The 13,340-nt window shown below is 47.8% G+C and overlaps 1 protein-coding gene and 1 pseudogene across 3 annotated transcripts in view; both read left to right on the top strand.

Annotated features, from left to right (window-relative positions):
* The first annotated feature begins 2,944 nt into the window (after window positions 1-2,944).
* On the top strand, window positions 2,945-3,442 carry LOC123579065 (annotated as a pseudogene).
* An 8,888-nt stretch (window positions 3,443-12,330) lies between these two features.
* DPY19L3 (dpy-19 like C-mannosyltransferase 3) overlaps window positions 12,331-13,340 on the top strand; it is a 77,722-nt gene continuing 76,712 nt past the window's right edge. For all 3 annotated transcript variants that reach the window (XM_045442573.1, XM_045442571.1, XM_045442570.1), the window contains exon 1: window positions 12,331-12,447. The gene's annotated coding sequence lies outside the window, so the exon portion shown is untranslated. The remainder of the gene's footprint in view (window positions 12,448-13,340) is intronic.

The raw sequence follows: 13,340 nt of genomic DNA, 5'->3' as shown, positions 1-13,340 counted from the left end.
AATTTGTTTAAAATAACAGTGCACGATTAAATAATGCTGCTATAAAAAGTACTGTCTTGTTTTCCTCCTGCCAACCTTGCGGTGTTGCTGGTGCCCTCCCTGCCTCGCCCTTTCGGTGCCATGGGCACCACCGCCGATAGTGTGGCAGTTCCAGGGACATGTCTCACTGCGGTGCACGGCAACCATGGCAGCTAATCCACTCAACTGGGGTGACAACTGACTTCAGTAATCCCGGACACACAGAAAAGAGTCTTTGATGCACCGCTTTGTAACGGATAAAAGCCAGATTCATGGAGGTGGTAGTTGGCTTTCGTGTAGATCTATTGACTAAACCGGCCAAGTGAAGAAACAGTCAACAGTACTTTTTGACCTACATGTCCTCCAGATCTGTCAGCAAAGACATAAAATGAACATTTTCAGCCCCGTAAATTCTTTGAAAAGTTTTTAACTGGGGCCATATGACAGGCTTACTCAGGTCATGTGTTTTGGTTTATATCTCAGGATCCAAATGACTGTAAGGTGCTTGAGCCATTGCCAGAGTCCTACCTGCGCAGCAGAATCCACTTCTTTGTATATTGTGTTGGGGGACTCGACCCCACTTTTGTGATGGCACATTAATATGCTGTGTCTCGTTTTCTCATCGGACCATGAAGTGTTTGTGAGATGATGACCTACTTGATTTTCTCATTTACTGAGTTATTTCTTCCAGTAATGGGTAATCATGTTCACTTGTTTGCCTTACAAAAGTAGATCACAGTAGATCTTCTCTGGAATTAAAGAGTTTAATTTTAGGCATCTCCTATAAATTCTTAGATGTATATGACAAAATTAGCAAATGCTGGTGTCTTTTTGCTTCCTAACCCAGCCACGTTTACGCCAAGTGTCGTTGAATGCAGATAGTAAAGGCACCATCCTGTAAAAGTTGGCAAAACGATGTATGACAGAAGCTTCTAGGGTAATACTGAGGTACATGGGGCCTTTGTTTGGGAAGGACATTACATAGGTAGCTGGAGTTTGAGATACACAAATCCGAAAATAATGAATCCTTGACCATAAGCTCAGACTCAACCATTCCATCTTTCCGATTCCTCAGCTTTATCCTTTGTTCAGAAAATAAAAAGGAGGCGTGCCTGGGTGGCTCAGTCGGTTGAGCGTCTGACTTTGGTTCACGTCATGATCTCACGGTACGTGGGTTTGAGCCCCGTGTCGGTCTCTGTGCTGTCAGCTCAGAACCTGGAGCCTGCTTCAGATTCTGTGTCTGTCTGCCTCTCCCGCTTGTTCTCTTTCTCTCTCTCTCTCTCAGAAGTAAATAAACATAAAAAAAAATTTTTGGGGGGCGCCTGGGTGGCTCAGTCGGTTAAGCGTCCGACTTCAGCCAGGTCACGATCTCGCGGTCCGTGGGTTCGAGCCCCGCGTCGGGCTCTGGGCTGATGGCTCAGAGCCTGGAGCCTGTTTCAGATTCCGTGTCTCCCTCTCTCTCTGACCCTCCCCCGTTCATGCTCTGTCTCTTTCTGTCTCAAAAATAAATAACGTTAAAAAAATTTTTTTTTAAAGAAAAAGGATACTTGCCCATGTCATCACCATTGGTATCAAATAATAATGAAATGGCTTTTTAAATTATTAATCTTAAAAAAGACTGTGACCTGAAGAGACCCTCAGCAAAATAAAGTTCATTTTTCAGGTCTTTTATTAGTACTGAATCACGTTATTTAAAGGCTCATTGTCACTACAGTGCACATCTCCAGATTTCTGTATTTTCTACTTGTCATTTTATCAATTCTGGTATCTGTATTTCAGAAACAATGTGGCTGCCTTTTACTGAAATAGGCACATCGATCCACATCTTGCTTTCTGTTTATATCTCCAGCCCTATTTAAATTCAGTATTTCCAACCACAAAAGGTGTTAGAAAATTCTATTTCAGGCTTATGAGAAAAAGTACAGAGGGACGTGGCTCAAACCTTAAGCTGTATTTATTTCTGATCTTCTGCAGCTAATGTACAAAAAAAGTTATGCTGGAATAATTAAATAAACCAGTGGTTTCAAGGTTACCTTCATGTTTTTAAGCCCTTCTCCACTGGGAAGCACGAGAACACGGTGAGGTAGTGTCTGTCTACAATGGTGATACTGGGGTCCGTGCGGAGAACCACCGTAGAGGTCAAGAAATCTAGGGCTTTTCGGAATCTGTGCCCACCTTGTGCTCAGTGTGCAACTGCTGATTCAGAGGCTCCAGCGTACTGCCTGGCAATTTTTAAAACGGAACTTTGTAGCAGCGGGAAGAAAACACAAGTAGGAATCTTCCTAACGGGAAAGCAGTCACCACATCCCATCTGCGACAAGCAGAGGAATGTCTAAGAGACAGCGCCCCAGGGCTGCCCGCGAAGTGGGTACTGCTACCTCGGGTGGCTTGGAATACAGTCTGGCTTTACCCTTTTGAGTGTCTTTTAAGTTCAGTTATTCCTTTTTTTTTTCTGACCTGTAAAGCTGACAGTAATACCTACCTCATAGAGTTGCGGGGATTAAATGAGATGGTCTACAAAACACTTCGTCAAGTCCTGGCAGTTGTGGACCATGCTTGGTTCCAAGCCACGTGATCCTAAGGCACTCAAGCATTTTTGAGACTCCGTTTCTTCTTCGGTAGAACAGATGGTAATACGTAAGCCCTGTGGGGTTGCTGTGAAAGTTCATAACCATGTGTATATAGGGCCTGGCCGTCTAGGGGCTCAGCAGCGGTTGCTTCAGTTGATGCGTTCTGTGACACCCTTGTTCTTGTTACAACCTTGGAAGGAACCGAAGAACCATGCTGGCTTGTGTCTTGAGGAAGAGCACTCAAAACAAAACATCCGATCCCTCCAAAGACGCCAAAAAAGTCAAAACCTATTTCCCAGTCCCTAGAATATTGTAGACAGGTCACGTCACATCTAAAAGATAGTCCAGCGTTCAAGATGTCAAAACGCGGACGTGGTGGGTGGTCTGGTGGGAAATTCCGAGCTTCCCCGGGTCTTCCAGTAGGAGGCGATATCAACTGTGCTGACAGCACAGGAGCCAAAAATCTGCGTCATCTCTGTGATGGGGGATCAAGGGGCGACTGAACAGACTTCCTGCTGCTGCTGTGGGGGACACGGTGATGGCCACAGTGAAGAAAGGCAAGCCAGAGCTCAGGAAGAAGGTACATCCAGTGGTGGTAATTTGACGAGAGTCATACCGGAGAAAAGATGGCATGCTTCTCTAAGGATATCATAGAGATCATAGTAAACAACAAAGGTGAAATGAAGGGTTCTGCTATCACAGGACCAGCTGCAAAGGACCGTGAAGACTTGTGGGCCAGGATTGCATCCAATGCTGGCAGCATTGCACGATTTCTTGGTGTATCAAAACAAATTTTTTTTAATGGGGCGCATGGGTGGCTCGGTCAGTGAAGCGTCCAACTTCATGTTAGGTCATGATCTCACGGGCCCGCTTCAGGTTCTGTGTCTTCCTCTCCCTCTGCCCCTTCCCTGCTCGTGCTCTGTTTCTGTCTGTCTCTCAAAAACAAACAAACAAAAATTTTAATTTGATAAAAATTTTAAATTATTTGCTCCCTCCCCCCCCCCCCGCGCCAAAAAAAAAAAAAAAAAATCCATTAAAGGGAAAAACAGCGGGGCTCCTGGGTGGCTCAGTCGGTTGAGCATCTAACGTTGGTTTCAGCTCGGGTCCTGATCCCAGTGTCATGGGACACAGCCCTGCATCAGACTCTGAGCGGACAAGGAGCCTGCTTGGGATTCTCTCTACCCCCTCTCTCCCCCTTCCTCACTCTCTCTCAAAACAAATAAAGAGGGGGAAAGTGTATCTCCAGGGTGTGGGTAGCGCTCCAGCCACCAAAACTTAATCCATACCTGTGTTTCAGCCTTTTTTTTTTTTTCCATTATTACCACCCTAAGGAGCCCTTTTTATGGTTTTCCTAATCAGCCCCCCAACCCCTGAAATATGAATACCTTAGATATACTGTATATCTGTGCTTGATACATAAAAAGAGTAGGATTTTTTTTCAACCCCTCCCCAGACCAATTGCCTCCCCATTGGGAGTGGGGGTGGGGGGGTGGATATTACCACGGAGAATGCATGCTCTTATGTGAATGACCTGGTTGATGATAGTTGTGGGGAGAGTAAGATACTACGACCAACTCAGCTTTCTGGTTTCTGGTCCAGACTAAAAATGCAAAAGGTCGTCAAGAGATTTTGATTAAAAACCCTCTCCAAGATGGCTTTATCTGCTCTTCCATCATGTGGGGATCACAAACGCACTGAATCCACCCAGTACAGTCTACACAGCTGCTGGGGTTCCAGTGAGTCCTGGCTGACAGTCCCACCTGTGAATTCTTATGCATAAGGAGTCCTTCAAGCTGACTTACCAATGTTCATGGGGGGACCCAGGAGGGTCGCAGAACACTTCATGAAAATCCAACCCAGTGCTAGATTAGCCACAATTTAAGGCAGGATAAAATATCTTAGTTTGAGAGTGTTAGAAACATATACATTTCTGGCTCAAACTCCTACTTCTTCCTACAGAAAAAAACAGAACTCCCAAGCCAGACAATACGCTTTGGCATCTGTTGGTAGGAAATGTGTACTTCTAGGAGTTTTAGACACCTGTTGTGTTATGCCTGTTGCAGGGGATGACATTAGAGCAGTCCAAAGGAACAAACTGGGAAGACCAGCCAAGGCCACTGGACTAGAACAGCCAACATCTAGGAATCATCACATTTGGCAAGAAGCTTATGTGATAAAGCATCACCATCTGCTTTAATCGAATAACTTGACTATTCATGTCCTCATTTGAAATATAGAAGTACGACATTATTCTAACCATGGAAATTAGAAAAGAAGGTGTAAAGGGATGGGGACCCTGGGCGGCTCAGTCGGTTAAGCGTCCGACTTCTTGATTTTGGCTCAGATCATGATCTCACGGTTCGTGGGATTGAGCCCCAGGTCGGGCTATGCACTGACAGCTAGAAGCCTGCTTGGATTTCTCTCTCCCCCTCTCCGCCTTTCCCCTGCTTATAAATGCTCTCTCTCTCTTTCAAAATAAATAAATAAACTTAAAGGGGGTGTAGGTAGGAATAACAGACAAGTAGAGCTAAGAGTATCGGGTATTAAGGCAAATGAAACCAAATTGGTAATGCTTAAACACTGTTAAGTTTAGGGACGCCTGGGTGGCTCAGTCGGTTAACGTCCAACTTCGGCTCAGGTCGTGATCTTACAGCTCGTGCATTTGACCCCTGCGTTGGCCTCTTGTTGCTGACAGCTCAGAGCCTGAAGCCTGCTTCAGATTCTGTGTCTCCCTCCCTCTCTCTGCTCCCTCCCCTGCTCATGCTCTCTCTCTCAAAAATCAACATAAAAAAAAAAATACCGTTAACTTTAAAAGTCAGATAATTGTGCACCTAGCTAATCTGCCTATGAATTTCACCATTTTTAATTTGATCGAATTTAATTTTAAGTAGGCTCCACACCCAATGCAGGGCTTGAACTCATGACCCTGAGATCAAGTGATATATTTTACCAACTGAGCCAGCCAAGCACCCCTGAATTCCACTATGTAAACCACTACAAATCTAAATACAAAGTTGATCAAAGGAAGAAAAAAAATCAACACTAACAATATTTCATAATGCCTTTTTTAAAGAATCTCACAGGGAAGGACTCCAGTGTAACGTCAATGCCTGTGCAACTCTGTAATGGTCTGTGTGCACTGAGGAAGTGGACCCTTGACTCGGCACAGGTTCCCTAAGACGAAGCACACCGAGCCAGGCTCCAAAGGATGCTGCAGGCACAGCCTGTCTGCAGCCTCTGGTGTGGGTTGTACATAAGGGGTGTATAGAACAATCCAGTGGAATGCAGGCAGAACATATCAGGACTTCCCTTTGTATTTACCTCAGTTAAACATATGTATGTGTATACACTGACATAGAGAGGACAAACTTTTTTATCTGATAAAGGTGTGCGAGCAAAAAGTCTGCTCCTTTATCAAGACACGTGAGGGGCGCCTGGGTGGCGCAGTCGGTTAAGCATCCGACTTCAGCCAGGTCACGATCTCGTGGTCCGTGAGTTCGAGCCCCGTGTCAGGCTCTGGGCTGGTGGCTCAGAGCCTGGAGCCTGTTTCCGATTCTGTGTCTCCCTCTCTCTCTGCCCCTCCCCTGTTCATTCTCTGTCTCTCTCTGTCCCAAAAATAAATAAACGTTGAAAAAAAAAATTAAAAAAAAAAAAAAAAGACACCTGAAAAGCCAACCCTTGTGGACAAGAGGGAAAAACACGAAGTGCAGGAGAGCACTGTTAGAAAAACATATGTGGTTGGCCAAACTGTCTCCAAATGAATAGGTGTTCCTATAATAGCATACCCAGTGTTAAAAAGATCTCACTTTGCCCAAACGTTCCTATCAATTTTATACAATGCTAGTAAAAACCTCCATAGATTCTTTGTTGGAAACTGATAAATGGCTGGAGTTCATCTGAGCCAACAGATATGTAAAACTTGCCAAAATGGGTGACTTTTTAAGAAGTGTTTATTTTTGAGAGAGAAAGAGCAGAGGAGAGGCAGAGAAAGAGAGGGAGAGATTGAATCCCCAGCAGGCTCTGGGCTGACAAGCACAGAACCTGATGCAGGGCTCGAACCCATGAACCGTGAGATCATGACCTGCGTCAAAATCAAGAGTCGGATGCTTACCTAACTGAGCCACCCAGATGCCCTGACATGTGTTTAAAAGAAATATACTGGGGGCGCCTGGGTGACTCAGTCGGTTGAGCGTCCGGCTTTGGCTCAGGTCATGATCTCACAGCTCGTGAGTTCAAGCCCCGCATCAGGCTCTGTGCTGACAGCTCAGAGCCTGGAGCCTGCTTCGGATTCTGGGTCTCCCTCTCTCTCTGCTCCTCCCCTGCTCACACTCTGTCTCTCTCTCAAAAATAAATAAAGATTTTTAAAAAAATTTTTTTAAAAAAGAAATGTAATAAAGGGGGCACTTGTTCTCGCAAGTATGAAAGGCTTTCTATAAAGAAACAGTAGTTACAAATATGTGGAACTGTTGCACAGAGTTCCTTTTTAAAGTCACTTAAACATAATAGTTAACAAACAGGCCATATACATACAGGAATTAGTATGTGATACAGGTAATTCGAAGAATAATGGGGAAACAGCTGACCAACCAGCCAGAAAGAAATTATATCAGACTGCCATCTCACCCCATATTAAAAAGATGCCATATTTTTAAAAACTGGAAGAAAGTATTTTTAAAATTTTACAATCTCGCAGTGAGAAAGGTTTTCCTAAGCATGATGGAAAAACCCAGAAGCTATAAAGGGAAAGGTGATAGATTTGACAATATAAAAATGGAAAAATTGCTACATAACAAAAGACACCTGACGAGGCATACAATAAGGAGGAAACCTCTGTGGGGTATGTGACAAAAAGTTCATTTCTATAATCTGTAAATACTCCCTTCACATCAAGATTAAATCCATGACTGGTCAAAGAACACAAAAAGACAAATCATAGAAAAAGAAACACAAACAGCCAATAAACCCCTGATACAACTGTCTCCACCTCACAAATAGCATTTAAATGATACTCGGGGCACCTGATAGGATACAGGGTGGCTCAGTCGATTAAGTGTTCAACTCGACCTCAGCTCAGGTCTTGATCTCAGAGTCGTGAGTTTGAGCCCCATATGTTGGGCTCTGAGATGGGGGTGAAGCCTACTTAGTAATAATAATAACAAAAGTGACACCTCACTTGTCACATAAGATCGGCAATGACTAAAAATATCCGTTGTTGGATTGTTGGCAAAGGCACAAAGAGATAAGCAGTGGAACACGCATTGGTGGACGTGTAGAATCGTTAACCTTTTTGGAAAGTAGTTTGCCAATGTTTACCATAGTATTTTCAAATGTTTATTTTTGAGAGAGAGTGAACACAAGCAGGGGAGGGGTAGAGAGAGGGGGAACAGAGGATCTGAAGCGGGCTCTGCACTGACAGCAACGAGCCCGGCTTGGGGCTCGAACTCACAAACCACGAGATCATGACCTGAGCCAAAGTCGGATGCTCAACCGGCTAAGCTACCCAGGTGCCCTATCATAATTTAAAATAGGAATTCTAGCAATTCTACTTCCAGAAATATGTCCTAAAGAATTACATAAATATAAGGATATTCTTGACAGCATTGCTTGTAATAGGATAAAACTAAAAAATAACCTAAATGTCCAGTCAGAGGGGAATAGTTAAATAAAATTATGATATATCCATGCAGAGCAATTGTTTTTAGGTTTATTTATTTATTTACTTAAAGAGAGAGAGAGAGCGCGCACAAACGGGAGAGAGAGAGAGAGAGAGAGAGAGAGAGAATCCCAAGCAGGTTCCACACTGTCAGCACGGAGCCTAACTCAGGGCTTGATCCTATGCCCGTGAGATCGTGACCTGAGCCAAAATCGAGTTGGACCCTTTAGTGACCGAGCGACCCAGGCGCCTCCCCGCCCCCCCCCCCCCACACACAGAAGAATATTACGGGATTGATCACCTATCATTGTGTAACAAAATTACCCCAAAACGGAATGGCTTAAAACAGTAAACATTTCTTTTCCTGTTACTTCCATGTCAGGTATTTGGGAGTGGCAGGTGGGCATTTCTGGCTCGGGACCTCTCATGAGGCTGCAGTGTCTGAAGGTTGCCCTGGAGCTGGCAGACCCTTCCTCTAAGGTGGCTCACTCACATGGCTGGCAAGGGGGCGCTGGTTGTTGGCCGGAGGCCAGTTGCTGCCCAAGTGGCCTTCTCCACTGGCTGAATGTCCTCACAACGTGGTGGCTGGGGGCCCCTAAGTGACCGATCCAAGAGGGGCTACGGCTGAAACTGGGAAATTTGAAGACAGACTGGCATGTTAGGTCAGAGAGAGTGCAAGGAGACACTTAAAAACCTCCAACAGAAATTTATGAATGGGAAGTAGAGATGAGGCTGGAGAGATAAATGGAGGCCGACTCATGGCAGTAATTCCAAGCTGTGTTAAGGAGCTTGATTTTTATATGAAGCCGGTAAGATCTCTCTGGTTATAACACGGAGGGTGGAATGAATAGACAAGGACAGGGGGCAGGGATGGAGGTCAGGCCATCAGTTAGGAGGCCGTTAAAGTGATCCTGACAAGGAATGGTAACTTGGATTAGGGGGGATGGCAATTGAGGGGGAGAAAAATCAGGGAGCTTCTGAGATATTAGGAAAAAGTCCAATAGGACTCCATGTTTAGATACGTGGATTACACAACAGGAAGGAACCACGTTTGGCTCCTGGGGTTGTGACTTGAGCAATTAGGTGAATGGGGCACACGGGATGAAGAGCAGGTTGGGGATTAGAAAAAGGTTTTAATGAGTTTGAGATGCTTACACACATGGGAACGTTGAATAGTCAGTGGCCACATGGGACCTGGAGGTCAGGGAATATATGCCTGGACATAAAAACGTATGAGCCATCAGGACATTAGTGGACAATGGAGCCATGAACCAGAGAACGTTGCTTTGAAAAGGAAGAGTTTACAAGAGACTGAAAAGGAATGCCAGAAAGGTTAATAGGAACACCAGGAGTCTACTGTCACAGAAGATACCGCCGTGATCAACAGCGGTCACACCACTAAGCCAAGCAATTTAAAACAGAACATTGTATATCACATAGGAAAAAGAGCGCTCTCCCTCGGTCCCAAGGCGGAGTACTTTTATAGGAAGGATGTCAATAGCATCGATGACTTCTGGTGTGGTGCTTCTCCAAGTGTGATGTACAAATAACCTGGGGACGATAGTAAAATGCAGATTCTGGCTCAGTAGGTCTCAGTAGGGGAGGGCCTGAGAGCCTGTGTTTCTAAGAAAGTCCCCGGCGATACTGATACCCCTGGCCCACAAACATTTTGAATAGCGAGGTTCTGCTGTGGCTTTCAAACTTTACTGAGCACAGACTCACACGGAGAACATTTTAAAACAGATTATTGGACCCCATCCCTACAGATTATGATTCAGTGGGTCTGGGGCAGGATCTGATAATCTGCATTTCCAACAACCTCCCTGGAGATGGTGACAGTGATGCCACAGGTCCCCAAGACCACAGTTTGAATTGCACACTTCTACAAGACCACAGCTTAACTACTGCGGGCCACAACAGGGAGAAATCCATATGGATTTCAAGACATAATGCAAACAAGAAGTATTCCAGAACACCACTGGAGTCAGTCCATGACCAGAGCTCATTGAGGGCAGGGCCTGCTAGTTACCCATCACCCCCATGGTTACTGTATCAAAGTTAAGTACTCATCTTTTTTTTTTTTTTTAATATTTTTTAATGTTTATTTTTGACAGCACAGCCACGTGCACAAGCAGGGGAGGGGCAGAGAGAGGAAGACAGAGGATCCAAAGCAGGCTCTATGCTGTCAATGGAGAGCCCAATGCGGGACTCCAACTCATAAACTTCGAGATCATGACCTGAGCTGAAGTTGGACGCTTACCTGACTAAGCCACTCAGGCGCCCCAGGACTCATTCTTAACTGATTAATTCTGAAGACTTAACCCTCAGCAGTAGATACTTTTTAAAAGTAAGTCTCAAAGCTTTATCTTGCTGGAAAAACCATTTCATTAATACTAAAACAAAGAGCTGTTATTGAGGACTGTTTCCTTTACTCAAGGGACATACACTGCACCACAGACACATTCTTCCCCAGAGCACACAATTTTAGAAATACACAATCTTGGAAAAAACCCTATATACAATAAGAGGGGGGGAAATTCTATTTAAGGAGGAATCAGGTCACATATGTATTTATTAAGCACCCAAAAGTATTTTATGGAAGGCATCTACACGCGAAAAAGATGGATCACAAATACAAGCTCTGCTCTCAAGTCTGGAACATCAAAGACACCAGCAATCAAGTTAAAACATGACAAATGCCATCTGAAAAAACAGCTGACACTTATTTTTCTTAAAGCCACCCAGCAGCTACCTCAATCCATTCGCACAGAATGTGTGTTTGTTATTAATAGCAACAGACGCACCGAGGAGGAGAAAATACCCAACAGGGGTGACTGACTTCCTGGATAAAATAATTTCGTGTTGGAATTAGACAGACGGACAGTCTTTTCACAGGTGGAGGACCCAGACGACCATTCCTTAACAAAAATCAATTAAACATGTGGCCTGGGCATCTGCTGACAGAAGGCTTCATCTACCCTTCTATGCAGTGTGATTAAGAAACGTAGCCCGGTAGGGGCGCGTGGGTGGCTCAGTCTGTGAAAGGTCCCACTTCCGCTCAGGTCAAGGTCTCATGCTTCGTGACTTCGAGCCCAGAGTCAGGCTCTAAGCCGACAATACAGGGCCTGCTTGGGATTCTCTCTTTCTCTGCCCCTCCCCTGCTCATGCTCTCTCTCAACATAAATAAATAACCAAAATTAAAAAAAAAATAAAAATAATAAAAAGAAAAGATATCCAGGTAAAAGCACAGTACCTGCCCTCAAAAAAGGCTTCACTCTAGTCCTGGAGACCAAGAGAAGCATATCCTTGAAGGCAAGATTAAGGAAGGGGCGCGCCGCCCCCACCCCAACGGTAGGGGTGGGGAGAGTCTCCGGAGAGGCCAAAGTGTCTCTGCGGGTGCTCTCTACCGCAGTGGAAGCGCCTTCCAAGCACACACCGGCGGCCACTGGGTGCTGGGGGGCTGCCAAGACCTGCAAACAGGGCGCCACAGGCCTGAGACGCGGGAGGCGGGAGAGGCCCAAGCGGTCAACTGCTTCGGTCCGCCAGACCCTTCACCGAGCCCCCCGCATCCACCAGCACCCGGGAGCAGGAAGCTACGGGAACAAGCAAAAGGTTTCGCGGTCTCTTGCCAGCACACCTGAGGCGACCCTTCCTCGGAGACGGGCCCCTCCTCCCCCGGGTGGCCACCTCTCGCTCTGCCCTGGGGCTGGCGAGCGTCCCCGCCGCTGAGGAGAGCAGCAGCGTACACTCGCGGCAGCGCCGCGCGGGTCAGGGGTCTGTGTGCTCTGGGCACGCAGGGGCTGGCCGCAGGGGCTGGCCGCAGGGGCTGGACGCGGGGCGGGCGGGGCGGACGGGGCGGACAGGGCGAGCGGAAGTGTGCCGCTTCCTTCCGGCCGGCGCCGCACGAGACTGGGCGGGGCGCCCCTGGAGAGGGCGGGGACTTGAGCTGACGGACGGCTCCCGGGACCTATGGGCGCGCCCGCGGCGGCCCGGCCTCCCTGGCGCGCCCCTTCCTCGGGGCCGCGGACGCCCCCCAGTCCCCCATTTCTCTGGTGTCGCGCAAAGCTCCGTCGCTGCACGGTGGCCGCTGCTTGGTCCTCCCTGTCCTCACGGTGCATCGCGGGCGGTTGCGCGGCCCTCCGCACTCCCGGCCGGCCGGCCTCTTTCCCCGCCCGGAGCTGCGCGCCAGGACGGCTGAGGCCGCAGGTCTGTGACTGCGTGTCGGGCCGCGGGCGGAGCGAGGGGACGCGCGGGTGCGAGGCTTCGGCGGCTGGTCGGGCTGCGCCCTGCGTTGAGATGTTTCGCGAATCAGCCGCAACGACCGGGAGCCTGCGGGTCGCCCCGCCGCGTCGTGCAGTCGGGGGGCGCGGCCCGGGCCCCGCGGCGCCCTGGGGCGCCAGGGTGGGGGACGCGGCGCTCGCGGGTCCGCTGGAACTGCGGGGCGGGGGGCGGCAGGTCGGGAGTGAGGAAGTTTGCCGAAGGCGGGGCGGGGCGGCGCTCGCGGGCCACTTCGGGCTCCTGCCGCGCGGGCGGAGGGAGGGCCTGGTTGGTGCTGGCCTCCGCGGCCGCGCGGCTCTGCCGAGCTGGAGCAAGTGTCTGAACTTGGGCGGCCGCTGCCGGCCCCTCGGTGTCCGATGGGGACACTCGGCGCTGTGAGGCTGGGGTGCGGCGGGAAGCTGAGTGTCGTGCCCTGCAGTGCCCGGTCGCTCTGTGCGTGCTGGTCCTTCCGAGTAGAGGACGAGCATCGCTCTCACTTCCCTTTTCCAACGTCGAAGATGGCATTTCCTTTCATTATGGGGAAACTTTTGTTTCCCCAGTTGGTGCGATTATCACATTGCCCGACACAGAGTTGGCGCGGAAATGTTTGTTACCCTTCTGTCCTGACTTGTTAGAGTGTATCCGATGTGGGATATTTACAACTCCTTCCCGAGCCCTTAGGAGGACGTGATTCTTGGCTAAGAATCCAAGTTATCCAGTTGGGGGATAAGTCCATCTAATGAATGCGTACAGTACGGCTTTGCCTAACACTCCTTTTTCCTGCCTCGCTGCTCCAGATTCATTTTCGGTGCTTGTACTTAACTGTTTTTGTGTCTCACATT

Source organism: Leopardus geoffroyi, chromosome E2 (assembly GCF_018350155.1).
Source record: "Leopardus geoffroyi isolate Oge1 chromosome E2, O.geoffroyi_Oge1_pat1.0, whole genome shotgun sequence".
In the NCBI taxonomy this organism is placed as follows: Eukaryota; Metazoa; Chordata; class Mammalia; order Carnivora; family Felidae; genus Leopardus; species Leopardus geoffroyi.
The sequence above is the reverse complement of the archived record's forward strand: the minus strand, read 5'-3'. Positions and strand labels throughout refer to the sequence as shown.